This window comes from Buteo buteo, chromosome 14 (assembly GCF_964188355.1).
Source record: "Buteo buteo chromosome 14, bButBut1.hap1.1, whole genome shotgun sequence".
Taxonomy (NCBI): Eukaryota; Metazoa; Chordata; class Aves; order Accipitriformes; family Accipitridae; genus Buteo; species Buteo buteo.
Genome location: NC_134184.1, coordinates 13,183,987 through 13,209,199, shown reverse-complemented (window position 1 = coordinate 13,209,199; position 25,213 = coordinate 13,183,987).

Below are 25,213 nucleotides of genomic sequence, written 5' to 3'. Positions count from 1 at the left end.
TTTTGGTCCCCATCCCACAGGGAGGGGGGGAGTGAGTGAGCAGCTGTGTGGTGCTCAGTTGATGGCTGGGGTTAAGCCACAACACTGAGTATTTTCTTCCGTTTCTACACCATTATTTAGTGAAAATTATCTGTTAATATATGATGTCAGAGTAGAAAATTACTGTGGGTAAGAAAAAAAAATCTTGGACTTGATAAAAGTTGTTTCCTTTTAGTTTCCACCTGGAAAGGAGAAACTTCTCTGAAAATGAATGGGTAGTCATAAAGTGTTTGAAGGACAAGTGACAATTTCTCCCAGTGCTTGAGGAAGAACATATTTTGATGCTTGTGAGTGAAATCAATGATTTTATATTTATTGTATATTGTATGAAATTAGGAGATGCAATCTGAAGTTGTGAGGTTTAAATCCAACAGGAAAAGAAATGTATTCAGAGCTAGAAAAACAATTTATTTATTGTTGGTTTCCATGTATGTGGAAACACAAAGTAGTTCATAACGTTCAACAGATTGTGAACCTTGCTTAGAGATGGCTCTTAAAATAGCATTCATATTGCAGTATATGGTCTACTGCCAACAGGATTAAATAAATGCTAGCTGAAGCATTAGAAACTTTTATTAGAAAATCTGTGAAAGCTTAACTGAGAAGTTGATTTTTGGTAGAGTGTATGACCTTGAGATTCTCCCTCTAAGTTTTCACACTTCTACTCTTATTTTTGAACGGATAATGGAATTTCCCTTTGGATATATTTTAAAGACCAGTTATGGACAGAGATGGATATTTGTAAAATTGGAATCTTCTTAGTCAACATTACTGCACTGTGTTAAATTTAAATCTCATATGCTTTCTCTGATGGCAAAAATGAATTTTCATTACTTTTTTTTTTTGTGCTTCCACTGGCACTGTAGAACCAATATATAAGTGAATGAGAGCAGGGTTTCTTTTTTGGTTCATGTATCATCAGCACAATTATTACAGTTTCAAAAGTGAAATCTTTATCACCAGTGATAATGCTTGAACCAGAAAGAACAGAGCTTAACTTTTATAATCTAGCTTTATTTTGCATTCTAAAAGATCTATCATTTCATGTCTGTGTTACAGAGCAATATAATAGTGTCACTGTAAAACAAGTAAATTCTATTAAATTATGTATTAATGGACATCAGAAAGGACTCTAGCATTAGGCAATTTACATGAGATATGGAAGACAAAGGTTCAAACCTTTGTTCTGAATAGTCAGTGCAAAAAATTGAAGCCTTTATCTTCAAATACTCATATATAGATCTATTTTTTCATTGTTTTTAATATGCAAAATAATGACAGAAACAAAGTATTAAATCCTTCTAACATACAAGAAGAAAACTTTAAATCTCAGAATTTTACAGGAAAGACCTTTTCTCTAACTGGAAACATTGCTGAATAATGTCATACATCATTCCTTTAAACTTATTACCTTGTCTTTGTATTTAAATACATACTGCTTTATCTGACCAAATATTGGGCTTTCCATCATATTGATTGACAGACAAGTCCTGACAGGCAGATAGAATGAATATAAGAAGAAATCACGATTGAACAAGAGAAAAATTATTAACAATTTTCTGATCAAATCTCTTTGTCATTCTAGTATGTTTTTTCAGATACTGTCAAAAAGACAACAAAGAAAAGCATTCTATACCTATCTCAGCTAGGAATGAGAGGAATATAATTCTGCCCTATTAGCATTAATTTGGTTTCTGCATTAAGAAAAATTATTCTAGCAATAAATTAAATGTAATGAACAGAACACATCTAATTTTTTAACAAATCCTATGTTCTCTATTTTGTGAAGTCCAATTTATAGCAAAGATTTTTATAATTTAATGTCCTAATTAAATAAATCACTTTTGTATTTTAGGATAAAACCCCTTTAAACAGAGTGCTCACTGTTTTCACTAGGAAAAGTTTGTGTAGCTAAGTCTGGCGTCTTCTTAAGGTCCTGACTTCTCTATTCAGAGTTGTCCTCTCTGTCTTCTACCTTTCCACAGACTAGATAGAAAGAAAAAAAAAAAATGGAGGAGAGAAGCTGAGGTCACTGCCTCATAGATTTCAATTTATGAAACGATATTTTTCTTGGAAGCTTCAGAGTCATGAAAAGCATTCCTGAGAAACCTTCTCAATGAGGCCTGACCAGGAAATGCAGCTTCTTTCTTGGTGCTGTCACTGGTTGGTTGGTTGGTTGTTTTCATATACGTTTGATATGTTACCTCTAAATTTATGAAGTAATGAAGGTCTAGTTTTCTAAAATTATGATTTTTTTTCCTAGCTCCTGCAGAAAAAAAAATGTTCCATGCTTTATGTTGCATCTTCTCAGTTTCTCCTCATTACTGGGAAAACTTGCTGTTGCTGTCTGTGACATTTCAATATACCCGATTTTAACCATTGTTTTATGGTTACTGATGATTAGAAGCACACCCTGTCAAATTGTTTGAACAGTCAGCAACATACAGTATCAGCACTGGAAAAAAGCTGTGACTCTCAATGTGTTGCGTATCCAAAAGTTTCCCCAACTGATGTGATCTACTCCATCTTGGAAAGAAAAAAGCAGCTAACAAACAAAGAAACATAAATATTCAGGAAATGCTAATAGTATAAGGGTTTGCCTACATATATGAATATGGGAAGTGCCTATAGAGTGGTCCCAGAGGTACCCAGTATTGGATTGCCCTTTACCCTGTTTGCTTCCAGTATGGTTCATCCGACCTATTTTTAGGCACTGTTCCCTCTACAGTCTGTGACTCAACTGACTTTTGGATGTAGTCATCTTTCTCATTTGACTACAGAGGAAGACTAAGACGTCCATCCACTGAGCTGAGGAATCTCAGTTATGCACCTAAAGGTAACTCACGGGACTCTAGATCTCTGGGTTCAGGCAGTCTGTTGTGCCAAAAAAATCACTGCTGCCAAAAGGACCCTTTCCTTGAAGTTTTGCGTGTACACAGTCCCAGCTTCCCTAGCCTTGACTTGGGTAATTTTATAGAGAGAAGAAATATAATAAAAACAGACATGAGTTTTCCACCAAATCTCTATATCCTTACAACTAGTGATTTTTTTCTTTCATCTCCAAAATCTCTGAAAAACTGGTATATTTCACAATGATGGTTACTTTTTCTCACTGCATCATTCTTTCCCAATAGTTTCTTACTAAACAAAAGAAGATATTTAGGTAGTATTCTTTTTCCTTCCTTTCTTCCTTCCTTCCTTTCTTCCTTCCTTCCTTCCTGCCTCCCCACTCCAGCTTCTAAACTGTATTTGTTCTATACAAGTTATGAAAAAATGCTGGTCATAATAAAAGACTAAACCTAACAGTTTCAGAAAACTAGGTTAGCAATCCAGGAAGCATATTTTGAGATCCATGTTTTACACAATAACCTGTTTAATTTAGCTGATTAGTAAAGCAAGGAATAAACAGAAGTTAGAAATGAAAATTCCTGTAAAATATATAGCCTTTTTTAACAGTGCATTCAGTTGTAATCTTGTGTTGACAAATTAAGACAAGCTATAACAGCAGGTATCCCCAGATTTTTAAATGAATTACTTAAAATTAAATTTAAACCCTTCACTTGTAACATGTTTATAAAACATTCTTGATTTCTAATAAAAGGTTTTTAAATTATTAATAGCAAGTATTCCCTCAGAAATTCTAGCTTATCAGTTGAAAATATGTTGGAAGGATAGTTAAAAAGACCTGCTATTTAGACATTGTGGGATTTTTGTGTTGACTTAGAATACCTAAAATAAACTGTAGGGAAAAAAGGACTCTGCACTGCCAGCTTTTTTTGTCTTATCTATTTTACCTTCCAAAGTCAGTATTCTGGATGTTTGTATTATATGTTAAAAACTGTCTTTCAGTACTCGTGTATTTGCTAGCACTTCATGAGGAAGACTTGTGGAAAAAAAATCTTTTAAATGTCAGCATTAATGAGAAGTTAAAGTGTTATGCTAAATGTGGTATCACACAAGAATTATGTGCCTCCTTGTCTGCTTTTCTTGTATCAGTATGTAAATGGTATTTTTTTTCCTTCTTGGTAGATAAAATTTTTTTTTATTGATTTTAAAAGAGTTCTTCAGCTGTGTTACTTTCATTAAAATGAAAATAAATTTGATTTCTCCAGTCCTTCAATATTTTTGGATGAAAAGGTACGAAACCCTTGGGGTTCAGTTCAACTGTATGTTGCATGGCTTCCTAGATCCCAGCTACACTCTAACCCAACAGATTCAGGGCTGGCACCGTGCAAGTGGAAAACCAAATAAAAGCTCTGTTCCACAAGTGCTATAATGAGTTTCTTGGCCCTCAGCAAAAACTTTCTACTCTCTTCGATCCTTTCTCACCTGAGGAAAAGCAAAGGTAGTAACTGCAAATGCATGAAGGCAATAATCCTGTTGTACTCTTCCAGTGAGCATTCTGTTTTTCTGGAGAAAAAAAAAATAACCTGTATGAGTGTCATCTGTTGATGACTTCTGAGTAAAGCAGAAATTGCTGCTAATCTGACCGTCTAACTGGTTTATAGTTTCCATGAAATGACGCATGTTTATTTTTCTGTTGTCAGCTCCTTTAAGTTATAGATACTTTTCATATAGGATCCCTAAGAAATGTACACAAATTTATACATGCTTATATATTATTTATTTGAGGTGTACAAGAGGCACAAATTTTATGACTGTTGGCCAAAGTAATCTTCAAATGGATTGATATTTCAAATCAAGTTCTGGTCACCGAAAGGTGACAAAGTAATCAGAAAATATCACATACAACAAAAAAACCCAAGCCAAAACAAAAAATCTCTTCATTGGTACTGGTTGCTTTTTCCAGTGTCTGCTCTCCCATTTTTCCTTGGGTGGTACAACATCATGTACCAGAACTAGAAGCCAGGCACTGTGTGGATCCTGACTCTCAACAGGCACGCAGGAGTATAGCAGCTTATCCTCTGTCTACAGCTGATGGACACAAAGACTGTCTCTAATGTTACCTCCTGCCATGAGCAAAGCCACACCGATTGGCTCAAAAGTGATTTGCCATCCAAAAGGCAGCATGGTAGGTAGTAAATTAAACACTGGATAGTGGAGATCACACAGCACCTAGTGTGACTGACTGCACAGAAAACTGCATTCACAGAATACAATATATTGGTCTCTTTTTTAAAAATATACATTATTTCATGAATTTTTTTACTGCATCTGCCCTGCACCTTCTAACCAAGTGTTGTGCATTGACCTCAGCCAGCATCTAAGCCTCCATCCCATCACTTGCTCACTCCCCCTCAGCAGGATCAAGGAGAGAATTAGAAGGGCAAAACTGAGAAAAAACTTGTAGGTTGAGACTGAGGCAGTTTAAGAAGGGAAGCAAAGATGCATGCACAAGCAAAGCAAAACAATGAATTCATTTACTATTTTGCATTGGCAAGCAAATGTCCCAACACTTCCTGGAAAGTCAGACCTCAGCACATGCAATGGTTACCTGGGAAAACAAATGCCATTACCATGAATGCCCCACCTTACTCCTCCTTTCTGCCACCTTTTATTGCTAAGCACAACGTCATACAGTATGGAATATCCTTTTGGTCCAATGGAGTCAGCTGTCACAGTTGTGTCCCCTCCCAACTTCTTCTGCACCCCCAGATTACTCATGGGAGAGTGGCAGAGTGAGAAGACCTTGATACTGTGCCAACACTGTTCATCAATTCCTGAAACATTGGTGTGCTATCAACACTGTTTTAGTTGCAAATCTAAAACACAGCACTATGCGGGCTGCTATGAAGAAAATTAACTCCATCCCAGCCAGACCCAGTAGACCAAGTATATAATCTAAACACTAAAAATGCAGTGAAACTTTAATCATAGGAACTGTATGTTCAACACAGACTTTGTATCTAAAAATGCTATATTTGGGAATTTCAGTCTGCATATTATTTTCTGTATAGCACCTTCCATGTAGCTGTCCACAGTCTTTTGATGGACACCTGACATCTTAGCCTAAATCTAATTCCTTATCAGTCATGGTCCCAAGCTCCACATTGCTTTAATCACACAGCTATAATAATTGGATTTTACCCTTTTTCCAAGCTTTAAAATCACTGCATCATCCTAAAATTGCTGTAGAAATTGTGCTTTTTAAAGACACAGAATTTAAAACTAAAACATTGGAACTATTTTAGCCAACTTCGCTGCCAAACTTGCATGTACATCTTTAGCATGTGATGAAGCAATCCTCTGAAGAAGGTGCCTAAGTTCTCTAAGTAGTCAATGGACAGCAGTGGGTGCACTTGAAGCTTCCCAGAAACTGAGCACCAGATTTAATCTGGCCTGATTTCTTCTTGGAGATTCTTGAGTACATATAGTCATAGAATATAGGGTCAACACTTATTATACAGTTGAGTGTATGGTATAAATTTAAAGAATGGCTTGTAAGCCTGATTCATTTTTTTTCCCCAAATACAAGAGTTGGCCTAATAAAAAATACTGACTCTCCATTTTACCTTACTCGGAGAATGCAAATGTAGTATTGTGATAGTTTTTTCACTGAGAAAGGATTGACCCAGGCATAGTCTTATTATTTAACAATCCTCTTAATAACTTATGGTTCTCAAGATAAGGCAGTCAAGTCAGAATCTATTAAAGTTTAAAATTCCCATTGACAAAATAAAAAAATATTTTTTTAACAATCAACTTTGAAGAAATTAACTTATCTTTGATAGAGAGAATGAATTCACTTATACAGAAGTAATACTTCCAGTATATTAATTAAATAAATGTTGCTCTCAGGGTGCAAAAGTAATAATTTTTGTACTTTCCATTATGTGATTAATGCAAAAATGCAGGTATGCACTCAGTATTCAGATTGTAATTTGCATTATGGTTGGTAAAAATCTAATTAAAGTAATTTAAAATAAAAACAGATTACAGTCATATAATCCACAATTTAATTATTTAATTTAAAGCTGTTTCAAGAGAACAAGAATTCAATTGTGGGAAGTATTTTAATGTGAAAAATATTAAGCGTCTTTCTGCTTTTTAGCAAGGGTATTTTTTTTCTTTTTTTTGTTATTGGAGATGAACTTCTGAAAAACAATGTTTCTTTGCATGTAATCCTATAATTCTTTAGGAAAAAACTCACAATATTGACTCAATGAGAGTACTTATGTGTCATATTTTTTGTTATTTTAAAAAAATAATATTGTGGCTTTCTCTGATTAATTTGGTTACTCAGCATGGTCAAGGGCCTTATGTAAGAGAAAACATGAACAGAAGCAATAATTGACATATGAATAAGTGGAGGAAAGAGAAACTTGCCAAGGCTGCAGGATCAAGGTGAACACTGAAAATGTAGTGAACATGAGGGAGAAAAAGCTAAAATAATTCTGAATTTACCTAAAAAGAGCATGAGAAATTAAAAGGGCAGAGGGGCCTTGAACAGAGTATAAAATTGAAATGAGCAAGGGAATCACTGTAGAGTGTTGAATAACAAAGCTGTAAAACTTTACTGGACAATAAGGGAAACTTGTACTTTTATGGCACCCTAGACCTTGTTATTCACTCAGATAAAACAGGATTATGTGCATGAGCCCTGTCGTCTGAGGATAGTTACAATAATGAGCTCATATAGTTTTCTGATTGATAAATAGATTAAAGAACAGCTTCTTCTAGCTTATTTGCTTAGATTTCCTTCCTAGAAATCCTCCAGATGACACTTTGTAAACCTGCTCAAACTGCACAGGAGCTCTGATTTGGGGAAGTGTAGGCAGAAATGAGAACCACAGACAGGTGAAAGAATATTATTTTATAGCATCATTCTAGCTGTAACATTAAATTCTCTTGAATATCTCTCTACATAAATTTCAGAAGACTTTTAGTGAGGTAGGCTGTAGATATTCAGGACATGATAAACCAGCATTTTCCCTAAGGCCTAAAGAAAGATGAAGCAAGCAAGAAATTTCTGTATTTTTTGTTTATTTTATCTTCCAGAACATAGGGGCTTTTTGATAGCATGTTAGGCTTTATTAGACAGTTACTCAGATCCAGGATAGATTTTGAGAGCTCTAACATCCTGCAATGTTTATTCTATTTATTTATAATATACATGATGCAGCTTGATTTCCCTGCTTTCTTGCTTCCTATCAATGATCCTTTTGGTCTGCATATCTCAGAGCATTTTAAATGATGGAAGAGAATATTCTCCTCTTTCTTTCATCTGAGAGAGAAGGAATCTCATATCTGAGAGCTTTTATGGTCAACTGTAGACAGTTTGGTTTTTTGCTTATTTTTAAGCCAGACTTTATATTTATTTTTTTTCTGAACTGTTTTTTTTTCCAATTGACTTAATCTCACTCACGACCTGAGAAATCCAGTATTTACCCAGTTCCAATAAAATCAGGGAGCAGATGTATGATGAGATAAAGGTAGTTCTTCCTATTCTATGTGTAGTCTACTCATACTGAATATTAAGAACTTCCAATGAAAAAAAACCCCTACTCTAAATAAAAGTATTTTTAACCTCTGAATTTACAAAAATATCAGGTAGGTATTTTGCCAATGACAATGTGTAAAGCCAAAGCAAATTCTTCCTGATCTTTATTTGGATACATTTATATGTACCTTTGAGACATCTGTTTCTCTGATCATAACATAGAAAAGTTGCATAAAGCATGAGGAAGCACTTCTACCTAGAACATCACACTATTTTTATGCATCGATTCCACTTATAATTATTTGTATACAGGAAATTTCAGAGTGATACCTAACATTTATGAGGTGTGCTTTATTTCTGTGTGTAGTAGAATATTAGCATTTGAAAGTGACTAAGTTTTAAAATGTCTTTCAAGCAATATGCAGAGTTCTAGGATCTTTGATACACAAATTAGTGTCTTTGGAGCCAACAGCAATTCAAATGGGAACGTGATTGTAAAATGCCAGTCCAAAAGCTTGATCCTGAACTAGCCCTACAAACATTTCAATAACCACTACCAAAAGTGGAATCAGCTACAAGACCGTGAAAGAGATTAGCCAGGAAATCATAAAGCCACATGACAGTGATGGGAAATACATTCCAGATTTGGCATCTGGTTTCATTGTTGAAGGAGATAAGGAAAGATCCCTTTTCAGAAGCAAAAAGCATAAATCACTGTAGGGTTGAAGTCACATAATAATGACACACATTAGTCTATTTAGTATGTCATTTATAAAATTAACTACCTTTAAACTTTATAAACCCAGTTCTGCATTTTTTGGAATGCTGTTGTCTTCATTTATTTAAAGTAGAATATGGACTGGCATTGAGCATAGCAGAAAAATGCACAGCTTTTTTTATTTGTTTTATTCATGAACAAATAAGGATGATGGAAGGGAAAAATTTCAGTGTCCTACTCTTCATTATTATTGCTACTCTTATTGTTGTTATTCAAATCCCTTGTAATAGATTTTTAATTACGTAAAATCCATCATGAACCACAAAAAAAACCCCCAACAACCTCCCACCAAAACCCCCATAATATTATGTATATGTAAAATACATAATGCATATAGGTTTGTATTTCATATATACATATAGGTATAGGTTTCATATATATATATGTTTCCTAGAAACACTTGATTTACATATGTCTTAAAGAATAAAAAAGAAAAAAAAATATTACTATTTATAAAACCAAAGTAAATAAATTCTACATTAATTGCTAGAATGAGTTTTCAAGTCAAACTTGGTGGTAGAGGGAGTATTTTTTATTCTACTAAAATGTGTATGTTAAATCTTTTTTATTTCTTCAGAAATCATACGATTATCTATGTGACCTCAAACAAACACTAAATGAGGAAACATAAAGGTAAGAAAACACAGACAATATAAATTGTTTGACATATTTTAAAATACTTCTTTTCCTGAAACAATTACTTTAGTGTTCATAATATATGTGAAGTATGTATGTTTCAGTCATGTTTCATGTGTGTGTATCTACTGTGCAAATATTTGAAATTCTTCAGAATTACTATCTGTTCCTTATATTTTTCTTCATGAATTCTTTTCTGTTCTCCACATGTTTAATTTATGCTATTTAAAATAATTGCTTGTATTCAAGCTGTTTGCATTTCCCCTCACTTTTTTACTGTGAGGTGTATGAAATACCTAAGTTGCCCAAGTTTTTGACTAGAAATTCTGAAGGAGATTTTAGGCTGAATCACTGTTAATACAATCTAACAATTGTATTCTAAAAAGCACTATTATATGCTTAGGAGATAAACATGATCAAGTAAATCTTTTTTTAAGGTTATACCTAGTTTAGAAAGCTTATTTTTGCAGCAGTTTGGGAAGCTGCACAATTTTAGCTTTCTGATGCAGGTTTGAATTCGGGTTTCATTGTTGATGCATACTTGTGAGAATTGTTCTGAAGAACTTGAGGACCAAGAAGATGGCTAGGACATTCAAGCATCTTGATATTTTGTTCACCTTAGGTTGTAGTACCACCACTTGAGACACTTTAATGATTACTGATATTCAAAATTTAAAAAGCATCCCACTACAAATAAATCAAACCTCTATGACATAAGCTAAATAAGATAGCCCAAAATAGAACCACTGCCTGACATTATTACTTCTGAAAATCCTACTTATAGGTTAATCTTGGCCTTTCTTTTCATTCAGGCACCAAAGTAGAATAAAAGGTATAAGACAGAAAATCTGATAAAAGCAAAAAAGGACTGGTTGGAAGCTCCCAGCAGTCTCGCCTTGCTCTCACAACAGCTACCTATAGCCAAAACCAACAGCACCTTGAAGGTGATATTCTAAATGCGTTAATCTTGACAGCTGCCTCAATAAATAATGTACGATGATTAAAATATATAAAATGTGTTAATTTACAAATATGTTGATAACTTTTGCAAATGTGGGTAAAGCCATAGAAAAATTAACATAGCAAAATATCTCTGAATCACATTCTAATTTCTTTTCAGTGACTACAGCAATGTTAAACTTAATGCTTGTCAATCACAATACATTAAACTGAACATTTCATATGAAATGTAATAACATCTCCTAACATTTAACAGTAATAATAGTAACAGTAAGATTTTGATTGACATTTTAGTATTCCCACCTTTTGTTACTAACAATAATAAGGACTGAAGAAAAGTCACTGAAGATCGGCTAAGATGAAAGAACATAAGAGAAACAGAAAGTTTTTAATTCTAAATTAGTTTTTTTCATTTATCAATCAGGATGAAATATGTGTCAATTAAAGAAGAATGAAATCCTTAGCTATACATAGAGCTGAAACACTTTTAGAGATATTTTACTTTTTTGGCAAATATGAAAGGCAACATCCTTATTTTGTCCATTTTTCATAATGATGCAGATTTACTAATTTACACTTGACTAATATTTTATAAATATGAATATATAGTATATTTTTTAAAATTTCCCCAAATGACTAGCAGTTGCAAGGAAGAGGGAAGGGAGCAGTTAAATAAAAATTTTGTAGTCACATTGGTATTTATAAAAATATTTCAATGATGTTCTCTTTTAAAGATGGATAGTGATTAACAACAATGGGTAATAAATTTTCTTCCTAAATTTAGCCAACTAAGAGTTAGGCATCTAATCTAAGCTAGGTGTCTATAAACTCTATGATTAATTCATAAATTCTAAATGCTTATTAATCCTGTATGTTACATATCCATCTTAGGATATGATGAATTTCTTCTGGAAAGTTAAACGAAACTAATTCTGTCCCAACTATTTTAAGATACATAAATATTGACACAATATAATTTGAAATAAGAGCTGCTAAAGGAAACAGGTGTTGATTCTATATAGTTTGAATTTCACCTTTCATCACTCAGCTTTACTAAATTTTGTTTAGTCATGCTGTGTGGGATTCATCTGACCACATGTAGACATCTGTAATAGCTGTCTAAGAAAGTTCAGTCCAATTTCCTTTGAAGCGTCTACTACTTTCCATTCTACCATGAAATCTTGGCTTAGACTGAGATATCTAATTTTCAGACAAAAAAACTTCCATGAAATAAACCTTATTAAAGATGTTGAGGAGCATAATAAATATATACTAAAAAAATTTTTGGAGGGAGTTGCCCAGTACTACCCTGAATTTTAACAATTAATCAGACTTCACAAATAATTGTGACAATAAAACATTCATATCTCACATGTCAACACATTGATATAATCCTTAAAAATCTTGTGTGATCTAGTCTTGATTTTCCTTCTTGATTGGCTTGAAATGGTTGTTCATGTCTCTTCAATGAGAGTATCAATAAGACCACCAGTCTGAAGCATACAAAATAGTTCATTGCACCAGGGCATTCAGAAGAGACAGATTCAGATCCCAGAAGATGTAAATCCTGAGATCACAGTTGGTATGAAATGAGTTTTTGTTCTTCTTGTGTATTCCTGTGACATATCCTTCAGATGAAGAACATCTCAGTTTGTCCTCACTGAGATGTTTAAAGTCACTGAGATGCCCATCACCTCTTTCATCACTGAGGAGAGATGCAGCTGAACAGTAAGACTTAGTCTCGAAATCAGCTGTCAAGTGATCCCTAGAACTGTGAACAGAATAGCTAAAAGGAAAGCTTTAGGTTGAGCATAAGAAATTTTCTTCCTGTTCTATAATTCAGTTTTTATTTTTATTATGGATAGTAATGGAATAATGGTTTTGATCTAAGATAGAAGTGCTGTGATTTGTTTTCTCCTTAATAACAAGAGACACTTATTATGACCCAGAACTTGTGTTTCAACAATTATTGAACTGCAGGTACATAAACAAGAATCCAAAACCAAAATAAATGGAAATTCCTATGTAAGCGTCTAAACACATCTATCTGTTAGGAAAATTCTCATGACTGGAATGTTAAAATCATGAATATTATTTCTAGCATTTGCAGGTAAAACTGAATTGGGCAAGGTGAGTGAGTTACCACTATGTATTTCAGTAAGTCCCCCAAACAGGTTGATCAGTTCCTGAAACAGTAGTTTATAGTATCTGAGCAAAATAAGACATGTAGTGCTTAAATCTGTGATGTGCTACGAGCCTCAGATTGCAAATACAAAACATCTACAAATTTCTAAGTTGCAGAAAACATTTCCTTCCTCTGAAAGCCCTTTATCCAATATGGGAGAACACTGATAGATCTCACTTGACAGATAAAAGTGTTTGGTAAAAGGAAAAGCCCAGCTATTACAATAGTGAACATTATGAATTTGAAAACTATGAAATTAATTATTTGAGAGGAAAAAAGTGTCAGCAGAAATGTACAATATGAAAAATACATGTATAAAATGAACAATAATTGGTAAATATTTAAGACATTTCCAAGCTAATCAATATCTAGAATTGTAAACCCTAGTGTAAAAATAATCAGTGAAAACATACAAGCAAAAAATCCATACTTTCTATGAAGCAAATGGAAAGAAGTTATAAAATATAAATGACACCTCTTTCCCCCAATATAGAACCATTCAGCATATACAGACAGAAAAACATGAAGGTTTTATAAATAAATAATAAACCAGAGGCTAGAAAAGGGTGCAGAGAGTGAAAGAAGTTAAGAAAACACAAAAAGAATTTGCCAGAACAATGTTGTATTATTTAGTTCAATATAATGATAATTGTATAATTATATATATATTACAATAATTTAAAATAATAAGGCTATTCCTGAAAAGCATAAATATTAAATGAATTTTATTTTAATTAATTTTTATTACAGTTTGGTGAAATGAACTTGTCTGGCTGACAGACCCCAACCCAGCTGCTCTCTCACTCCACCTCCTCAAGAGAGAGATGGGGGGGGGAAATAAGATGAAAAATCTTGCAGGTCGAAATATGGACAGAGTGATCACTTACCAATTACCATCATGGGCAAAGCACAAAATATTTTATTGCCAGTTAAAAATAGAGCTGGATGGTGAGAAACAAAGCCAAAAATAAACACACCCTCCTTTCTTGCCAGGCTCAACTCCAGTCCTTCCTTCCTGACTCCACTGTGTCCCCACTCCTACCCTCAGCAGCACAAGGGAGGATGGAGAACAGGTTGCTGTGGTCAGTCCATAACAGCACCTCTCTGTCGCTCCTTCTTCCTCACACTTGTGGCTCCGTTGCCAAGCTGGCTGGAATCAGCTGTATCTCTTCCATCAGCCCCTGCTGCCTTTTCACAGAGGACACTCCTGTAGCCCCCCAACATCCAGAACCTTGCCACATAAACCCAACACATAGTCAAAGGTGGCAGTATTATAACAGGAATGAATGGTTGTGAAAAAGTAGAGGGCAGCCTCAAGTTTACTGTCTGGAACATGAACACACAGGACCATGTCAAGTAACATCAATTTAGAATGTGCTAAAAAATTCTTTTTTTTTTTTTTTTTTAACTACTAAATACATCTGTATTTAGCTATACAGCTGGCAGTTTAGACATGTATGATGAGTGTACCATGTAATTTACCACGTTTTATTGTGAGCAAACCAACTTACTGGTACTATTGCATTACTATTACAATTGCTATTCCTATTGCATATATCCTGAGTGTTAAAAGAAAATGGTAGCTGGCAGGTTAAATAATGACTTAACTTGATAGAAAAGGAAGTAAAGGGTGCTAATTACCTCTCACCACTCCATTCCCATCACTCATGGTGTCTCCTTCACTTGAAAATGGGACAGTCTTTAAGTTGCACAGAAAAACACAAACTGGACATATCAGGCAACTTACATACCTTTCAGCATACACCAAAAAAACCAAGCTCTCATATCTATTTTCTAGTTTATCTTATACATGTTCCTACCTGTAGATACCTATCATAATTACTTTAAGACATAATAATTTCTGCTAAAACAGAGCTGCAGAATAAATTTTATGTTTTCACATTCTCTGTGAAATACATATAAATATAACTAAAGAAATTAAATTTGGCAAAACTGTCTTAAAAATAAATTTAAAAAACATTTTAACTTCATAATTTCATTTACCTCAGTGCTTGAGACGGAGCGGAGGAATAGCTGCTCTTTGTAAAGCTTCAAACATAATGCATTGATCCTTGTCACCTTCCCTACTGCCAGATATTACCTTACTCATACAAGGTTCTCATAGGAATTAATGCAACTGTGTTCAGCTAAGTATAGCCTATGTTAAGCCACAAAAACCAAGGTCTACCACTCCATGAATAATGTTACACTGTTTCTTTCACACAACTTTGAGACAGCTCCTTAACTTCTGCACTATTGTATACTGTCAAGTAATATGTAGATTTTGTTTGAAGTGCAACATTTATAAGCCAAAATAAACTGTAAAGAAGTGATGAAGAGCTCCGCCAGACCGAATGTTGGATTGCCAAGCACCAATCTGAACTTCTCTCCTCCTTATTTATTCACTTAACTTGTGATTTACTTATTTTGGCTTTAAAGATTGGCAGTAGCAGGAAGAACTGAAGTTAAAAGTGTCATGTATAGAAGAAGAAAATGAGTAATTAGGGGGAAAAAAGGAGGTCATGGAATTTTCTGACATTTCCAGAACCTGATATGTTGAAGAACTAGAAAGGAATATTATCTCTTTCAGAGAGTTTGAGATAAAAGCATAATAAAACAATATGAAGAAAGATTGAGGCATTGTATCTGTTTGTTCTACAAAGGAGAAGAATTATAATAATAGTCTTCAAATAGGTGAAAGGTTGCTGTGAAGGTGAGGGCAATAAATTGTTTTCCAAGTTTCTTGTAAATAACCTGTAGAAGTAATGAACTTAAGCTACAGTAAGGAAGATTCAGAAAAGAAAATAAACAAACAAACAAACTCAAACCAGGAAAAAATCTAGCAAACTTCCTAAGTCTAGCTGATAGCTACTTCCTAACTGATACTTCACATTAATAGAATTAACTCTGAGAATTAACTGCCTACAAAATCTGTAGAATAAAACCTACTAGAAAGATAAGTAAAATGAAAGTTAAATATTATTCTTGTTTCAACAAAACTTTGAAAGACTTTTAGCAGATGAGTACTGTGCACTAGATAAACACCTACAGGGCACCTAAAGTTCCCAGTAAGAATGCTTTTTGACAAACATCAAACACACTTACTAAAAGACTGCAGAGCAGAGTACCAGCCGTATGTTAGTTTGATGATTCCATGGCTATGGCAGCCTTGCAGTAGCACTGCTGCTCTCTGCCAAGATACATTAACCTGAGTAACCAGACAATGGCAGGACATGGGTCTGAAAAAAGCCTTCTAGATTTTTGCTGAAATGTCTTTGTGTGTGTGTTTGTGTGTGTGTGCGCATTTACGTATCTGTTGCAGCATGATACAATAACTGGACTGAAAAGAGAACACATCCTGGAACATTATGAATGAGGTGTTTTACATAAAGCAGGTGCAGTTTCATTAACTGTAAACCCTTTTTCTGCCTTCATATCTCTGTTTTACATGTTCCTTACAGCTAAAGATTGCCAGTGCCATGCTATTGAAATAACTGACATTTACTTACAGGTAATAAACATATTTTTGAACCATGGAATGGCTAATATAGATGGACTGTTGCCAATGTCAGGTATTCCACAGTGCTTTTTCTATTTCAGCACATGAATAAATTCAGAATTTCCAAATATTTTATGCATTTAATAGCACAGTTTCCTCTCTGAGTCCTTGACAAGATAGCTAAAAATAGGGGTTACTTTTTTTGTAGTCTTACTGTATAGTCACTGAGACCAGCAGATGCAACCAAAGGTCCAACCAAAAACTGTTCTGTTTTTTCAGTCCTCATTGTGAGCTGCACAAGACAAGTTTAAGCATTAAGATATGAAAATGTGGTCCGATTTTTATCAGTCAGTAGTGGTTAACTGAGATAGTGGATGAAATTTAGGAAAAGACCTCTCATTTGTGGTAGAAGTAGCAAAGATTTATTTCCTTCTACTGTTCTCAAAAAAGATATATTACACCTCACATTTCAGAACAGAGAATAAAAGCTGAGTTAGTGGTATCACACTTTTAGTCTAGTATTACATTAATGTCTACTGTTGCTGTAGCAGGTAACTGCTCCCATAAAAGTTATGTATTTTCATTATCATTAATTTACCAAACTAAGGTCAGGTTCAATTGCTGTTGAAATTAAACATTCACAATCGTTATCTTCCTAGAAATGCTGATGCAATTTGTTTACTCATGAGTGAGATATAAAGGCTTTTATAACAGAAAATTGTTATTCAAGGACAATTTTTCAGGTTTTCCAGTAAGTGGGGACTAATTTTTACATACTCTCTTGAAATTAAGTCCTGAAAGTGTTTCAGCTTCACTAACTACATAAAGCTTTTATTTGTCTGTTTTTTCTTTAATTTCTTCTGTCATGACCACCTGAAATTGTCATGTAAGGAAAAAAATGATTTTTCTTTTCTATATTTTACATAATCTTGCATGCCATTAAAATTGGTTTTTTCCCCTTGCTTTTTTGTTTTCTGGCATTTTAGGCATAAATTCCAAGTCATTCATTTTTTAAAGTAATTAATCTGCCAAGTTAAGCATAGGTAAACCTAAACTTCAGCTTTGACTATAAAAACTGTTCTCTGTTTCTGAAATTTGGTTTTGGATAATCAGAGTGTGAGTGGTGGTATTTAAAGAAACACTAAAAAAAGCTACTGTTTAAAAGGAACAGCCTGCCTTTTTTGTAAAATATAAAAATCCCTAACAACAATCCCCAGGAAATCAACCGAGCGAAAAAAATACAAACCAACAAGCAGAAAAATAAAAATAACATTCTATAGTTTTATCCATATGTTTCTTCATGGGCTGCTTCCTGTGAGCTGATGTAACACTCACTAAATTTCACCATATTTTCTAATAGCATCAAGGCCTTCTCTAGTATTCTCTAATATCACCAAGGCTTTCTACTTGACTTTTAACAATCTCCAGGGACACAGATTCCATGCCCTCTCTGGCAACTTGTTCCAATGCTTGATCACCCTCATGGTGAAAAAGGTTTTCTGTACAGTGAGTCAGAATTTCCCAGAATTTTTCAATTTGAGTCCATTGTCTCTTATCCTTCTACTGTCCACCTTGGAAAAAATTCTGGCTCTGTCATCACTATGCTTTTCCATTAGTAGATGCAGAAAGCAAAAAGAAAAAAAAATCTCCCTTGGTTTTCGAAAGGTAGAAAAACCTCAATTGTCTCAGCTTCTCCTTCTATATCGTGGGCTTCAGCTCTCTAGCAACCTTGGTGGCCCTCTGCTGGATCCCAGTATGCCAGTGCCTTTTCTGTAGTGGGGACCCCAAAATTGTACACCGTACTCCAGAAGTAGTGTCACAAGTGTCAAACAGAGGAGAATAATCACTTCCATCTACTTGCTGTCTACATATTTGCTAATACGGCTCTTCGTGTGATATATAATGATATAACATACTGTGCCCAGACATAAGAGTATGTCTAGTCAGAAACGAAGATACAACTCAGGCAATAAGACTTGTTTTAAAACCACTGATTTCTCTCCATTTGGAAAGCTATTAAATTAGATTAGACAGCAATGGTCTGACAGAAAGCTGTAGGTTAAACCAGCACACTGGTTGGAAGGTACAGACTAAACTAGGAGTACATTGGATGCTAGGTAGGGAGAAGCTTGGAATAAGAAATAAGGAGACATAGGAAATAACATGGAGTAGAAAATTGGAATTGATGGAAACTGGAGGTCCCTCTCCTCCTAAAATGTTCCAGAATTGTTTTTCCTGAACCTTGTACAGCTATGGACTTCTTTTGGGAACTCAAAGAGAAAGATCTAACATATTTCTAACAGTTTGTTTTGTTAAGATGTTACGCAACACTAAATAAGTCGCAGTTTTATAAACTCTCAGAGGTTCATGCTTAGGTAAATTGATTTGTCAGAGATAACATAGGTGCGAAAGGAGTTATCATTTGCCAAAATGAAACACAGTTGTCTCTCAACAGCTTGTGAAGATGTCACTCATCAGCATAGTTACATGAGCTCCTAGGCCTGAATTCATCCCTCTCAAATTTCAGATATATCATCACTGAGGAACAGGAAATGTGAGGCCGTAGGAAGGGTGGGTCTACCCTGCAAGTGAAGACAAGCCTGGATCCAAGGATGACAACAATATAGGCAGGGATCATAACCTCAACAACAAGAAAACTGTCCCATAGTATCCAAACCAGGCAAGCAGAGCAGATCCTGTGGCAGTAGCAGGTTCGGTCACCAGCTTAGTGATCATGAGGCAAGTCCCAGATGATGAGGCAAGTCCAAGGTCAAACCACAAGCCTGGTTAGCAATGAAGGCCTGTCAAGGAACAGGGCTGGACACATGCTTGCCTCTATGTCTCAGGCAAGGACCAGAATCCTGGGCCTGAGCTCCAATGATGCTCCTGGGTTAATGCCAGGGGGATCGTGGTAGAGGTCCCAGATGAGGCTAGCATGGGCAATTCAGGCTTGCTGGTGCACTCAGGGCCCTGACAGTAAACACATCCAGAAGATGATTAAGTTCATCTAAGGTCTAAATCCACAGCTGGAAGAACATAATTCTTTTTACTGCATGTGGAGAAGGTAAAGATTGAGTTGACTCCTCACGTAGGAATCTCACCTTAGTTCATGATGCAAACCTGAACAAACAAATGTGCTTAACATTATGTAAAAAGGTTCAAGGAAAAAAGTGAAGGAAAAACACAGGCCTGAAGAAATCCAGTTAAATGATAAAAGCAGAGGTTGCAATGACCATATAAAATGTAAAACTGCCACCACGAGAACGATGGACTGTGGCCTCATTCTTTTCACAAAGATACTTCCTTCTTAAGTACAATCAGAAATGACTTTATAGATTTTGGTGTTTGGAATTCTAGCTTTGGGATAATGCTTAGGGCTTGTGGTCATGGAGGCTTATCGAATAAGAAATCATCTGCAAAGCAGAGAACAATTACTATCACTGCTGCTGCTGCTAGCTACATTAATTTTCTTCCTGTTTAGGCAGTTATCTTAGTTCATGGGTTATTTGCCATAATAATTATAATAAACTGAAAATAAAGTCAATCAATAAATCAGAGTCTGAAATCAAGTAAATAGTAACCTGTTGTCCTGGTTTCAGCTGGGATAGAGTTAATTTTCTTTCTAGTAGATGGTATAGTGTTATGTCCTGGATTCAGTACGAGAAGAATGTTGATAACACACTGATGTTTTCAGTTGTTGCTAAGTAGTGTTTAGACTGAAAGTCAAGGATTTTTCAGCTTCTCATACCCAGCCAGCAAGAAGGCTGGAAGGGCACAAGAAGTTGGGAGGGCACACAGCCAGGGCAGCTGACCCCAACTGGCCAAAGGGGTATTCCATACCGTGTGACATCATGCCCAGTATATAAACTGGAGGGAGTTGGCCTGGGGGGATTGCTGCTCGGGAACTAACTGGGCATTGGTCAGCGAATGGTGAGCAATTGCATTGTGCATCACTTGTGTTGTGTATTCCAATCCTTTTATTATTATTGTCATTTTATTATTGTTACTATTACCATTACTATTTTATTCCTTTCTGTTCTATTAAACTATTCTTATTCCAACCCCTGAGTTTTACTTTTTTTTACCGATTCTTTCCCCCATCCCACTGGGTGGGGGAGAGTAAATGAGTGGCTGCATGGTGCTTAGTTACTGGCTGGGGCTAAAGCACGACACCTGTAAACTGAATTTCTGAACTCTCAAACATATAAATTACATGGGGCAAAGTTGACATGGCTTGCCTATCTAGTTATTGTTAGGACAGGCCCAAATTGAGAGACAAAGACATAGGATATACAAGTTTGATAGCCAAGTAAAAATTCAATTAAAAAAAAAAAAGAAGATTTCTCTAATTAAAGGACATTTTGCAGTATGTCTCATCTACATTCAGCATATGTTTTGGAAATCTCAGATTTACCTAGAAATTATTTACATATAAGCCCTAGATTTGGCCAATAAGTTTTTGAAAGCAAATACCTTCATAAATAAGTCTTTATGACAGCGTATTTTTTGAAGTTCTGGAAATACGAATGGTTTACACCAGAATACTAAAAGCTAATATAATATTCCATTTCATATAAAATTATGGAATACTTGAACAATGAGAATAACTTAATAGAGATAACTGTATTCTAATAACAAGGTAAGTTCTTGCATTATGTACAATCGAAAGCATTAAGTCTAACAATTACACTTAGGATTATCTGAGTCATTATCTTTTCTCTGTTGCCTCCTTATTTCCTGAAAACACTTGACTATTATTTTGCTGTCCTTGCTAAGTCACTTTAAACAGATAGCCACAGATCTATTTAGTCATTTTGATCTCAGAAGATAATAAACACATGAGCAGGCCTTCTTATGACAAGGATCCATGAGCTCATGCATGTGATGTTTGGGGAGCAGGGAGGTAAAAACAAAGAACTTTTTGGTAGGTCTTATATTGTATTATAGAGGAAGTCATAATTGGCTCAGAATGGTTGTTTTTCATTATGCAATGATATATTAATACATGAATACAAGAAATATATGTAAGAAATCCAGAACTGGTTTTAAGCCCCAAATCTTTATTTGTATTATCAAATAATACTGTCTCTGAATTTTCATAGTTCATTTTTTTCTTACTGTTTTGACCATGGTCATAAGCTCACAATAGTTAAATCAATATTCTTTTTTTATGTCAGAGACTGGCACTAAGGCATGCACCCAATTGCTTTGGTCTTTAATTTTCCTAGAAGTTTTAAAAGGGCCAGGTTCTCCCACTGGGTACACATCTATTTTAAGAGTCCAGCATAAATGTTCAAGAGCAGTGTTTTGTTTGTCTGAAAAAAAAACCCAAACCCCAGTATTATTTAATATATGGCACTATTTCTGCTATCATGTAAGAGGTATCACAAATAAGGGCTGTACAATATGTGCCCAGTTATACCACAATAGAAGGCTATAATCTGTTTTCAGATTCCTAGTTACGTCAAAGGAATATAAAATTAATCCTTTGATAGGAGAAGTGTTTTTTTCAGTTTATGCTAACACATTAATTCTGTGGATGCTGCTTCAGTCCATGAAGTCTGAAATGACCTTTTTCAGTCCTAGTTTGAATTAGTATATTAACAGCAGTAATACTTCAGTCCCAAGACTGATGATGCAGTAATTTTGCAAACTAATCATACTGAACTTCAAACATATTCATAGAAATTCTATTGAAGTTACTGTCTCAGAAGTATTTTTGCAATGTGTGTTAATTACATATGACGGCACAACTGTTAGACAAGTGTTTGTACAGTTCATTGGAAGTGAAATAGAGGAAGATACTTCCCTAAGGTAAAAGCTTATGTGAACTTTGTCCCTGTCTTTGATCTTATTTAGAACTCAGATGAGTATAAACTGGAAAAAAATAGAAAATCTAAACAAAATCTCTTTTCCAGTCATTGTTGCCAGCTCATGCCAACTATTTATATTCAGCCCAGAAAGCTGACCGTATCCTGGACTGCATTAAAAGAAGCATGGCTAGCAGGTCAAGGGAGGTGATTCTCCCCCTCTACTATGCTCTGGTGAAACCCCACCTGGAGTACTGCATCCAGCTCTGGGGCCCCCAACATAAGAAGGACATGGACCTGTTGGAGTGAGTCCAGAGGAGGGTCACAAGGATGGTCAGAGGGGGCTGGAGCACCTCTCCTATGAAGACAGGCTGAGGGGGTTGGGGTTTTACAGCCTGGAGAAGAGAAGGCTCTGGGGAGACCCTATAGCAGCCTTCCAGTACCTAAAGGGGGCCTGCAAGAAAGCCAGAGAGGGACTTTTTACAAGGGCATGTAGTGATAGGACAAGAGGTAATGGCTTTAAACTGAAAGAGGGCAGGTTTAGATTAGATGTAAGGAAGTTCTTCACTGTGAGGGTGGTGAGGCACTGGAACAGGTTGCCCAGAGAGGTTGTGGCTGCCCCATCCCTGGCAGTGTTCAAGGCCAGGTTGGATGGGGCTTTGAGCAACATGGTCTAGTGGAAGGTGTCCTATCCATGTAACCTCTTCCAGAGTTTAAATATTCTTGGGGTAATTTATTTTCCTGTAATGTTTATTGGCAATTTCACATATTTTCTTGCAATTTCTGACCATTGCCTTTCACCCTTTTGCTGTGTATCTCTGAGACGACAATGCTAATGTCTTTCTCCTGAGTTTTAACTGTCAGTACTGTGCTCAGCATCATGTAAACTCTTTTCCTAGCATTTACCTTATTATTTTACACAGCAACATTTTTTTCAACCCCAGTTGACAGAGTTTTGTAAGGTCTTCTCAGACCTTCTAGCTATGAATATAATATTTAAATGAACTTAGTACCTTTTCCAAACTCACAGACATTACCCCACGTGCTTTTTTTCCAGGCTATTAACGAAGATATTGAATGAAATTGGTCATACCAGCCATCCTGAGGGACCTCTCTCTTGACCCTTTTCTGTTGTGAAAAGTCACCATAAAATCCTACATTATTTTCCAACTTCAGTGAGTCTGACTTTCATCCCGCCATGCTTAGGGACAACACCCACCGCTCTGCACTGAGGCATCCAGCGCTGTTGGCCCAAGGGCTCCAGGGACACAGGCAGGGCTCTGTAGCTGGGCTAATAGAGTTGTTATTCTGTATATACACTTCCTTTCTGCCTGTAAAAAGATTTTGACTATATCAAACCCAAGTATTCTTCCATGCCTGTAGGCTTTCCCTCTGCTTTTACTGAAAATACCTTCCATGTGTCTTGTTTTAACCCCAGCCAACAGCTAAGCACCACACAGCTTCTTGCTCACTCCTCCACCACCCCAGTGGGACAGGGAGGAGAATCGAAAAAAAAAAGTAAAATTTGTGGGTTAACAACAGGTTACTAACTAAAATTAAATAAAATATAATAATAACAATAATAAAAAAATATAACAGCAATAATAATTGTAATGAAAATTAATATAACAAAAAGACAGAAAATAGAGCCAAGAAAAGACACATGACACACAATACAATTGCTCACCATCTGCTGATCAATGCCCGAGCAGTGATATGCCCCTCCTGACCAACTCCCCCAGTTTATATACTGAGCATGACATTCTATGGTATGGCATATCCCTTTGGCTAGTTCGGGTCAGCTGTCCTGGCCATGCTCCCTCCCAGCTTCTGGTACACCTGCTTGCTGGCAGAGCACGGGAAACTGAGAAATCCTTAACTTAGGATAAGCACCACTTAGCAACAATTAAAACATCAGTGTGTTATCAATGTTATTCTAACACTAAACCCAAAACACACTGTACCAGCTACTAGGAAAAAAATTAACTCTATTGCAGCCAGAACCAGGACACCATGATATTTCTGTTCTGATTACCAGCAGATTGGCCCCATTCTAGTTAATGTGAAACTCGTCTTTCCTGCACAGTTTCTTCAGGTCTTCCATATGTAGCTGGCAGCATTATACAAGCTGTTGCCATGAGACCTGGTCTCCCTGCTGGGCAGAACGCTAGCAACCTGAATTTCACCCCTAAAATGTTCCTCCTACGTTTCCCTACGTCATCGTTGCCAGCATGGATTAGGACATTTAGTTCTGCTCTTCCACATCAAATAGCCTTATTTGGTCATCTTTCTTTAACATCACAAACTCAGCAGTCACTTTGAATAATTACCAAATTTACTACTACCAGCACCACCTTCTTCCAGCCCTGAAGAGTCTCTGTTCTCTTACTCTGAAGTACCTCTTCAATAAGTTGACAACAAAGCGAGGCCTGGTCTTGCTGATAAGTTATACCTCAGGTTCAGACATACCTCAAAGTGTGGAGAAGAGTGCAGGGAAAAGTGAATTTTATACTCTTAGAGATTCCCACTCCCAATGCAAAATAACCATTTACTACACTCTCTCTTGTGGTTGCTCAGTAACTGCCTTTTTATCCTCTCAAGCCAAAAGAAGCTCTGCTTCGTCCTTGGGATCACCTTGACAAGCCAACCTTTTTCACATAAACAACCACTTAGCAGGTCTTGGCTGACTCAAGCATTGACCCAAAATGCAATACCACAACCAAAATAACATCTATTGACTGTCCAAACTCGAAATTCACCAAGCTTACTTGCTTCTAGCAGTCATCCTCAGATCTTCCTCTAGCTCTTCCCATGCAAAATTGCCATGAAAACTTTACTGTGTCCTGTTTGTTATTCCCTACTTCATTCAAAGTGCTGAAGAAAAAGGTAAAAAAATGGAGCAGCT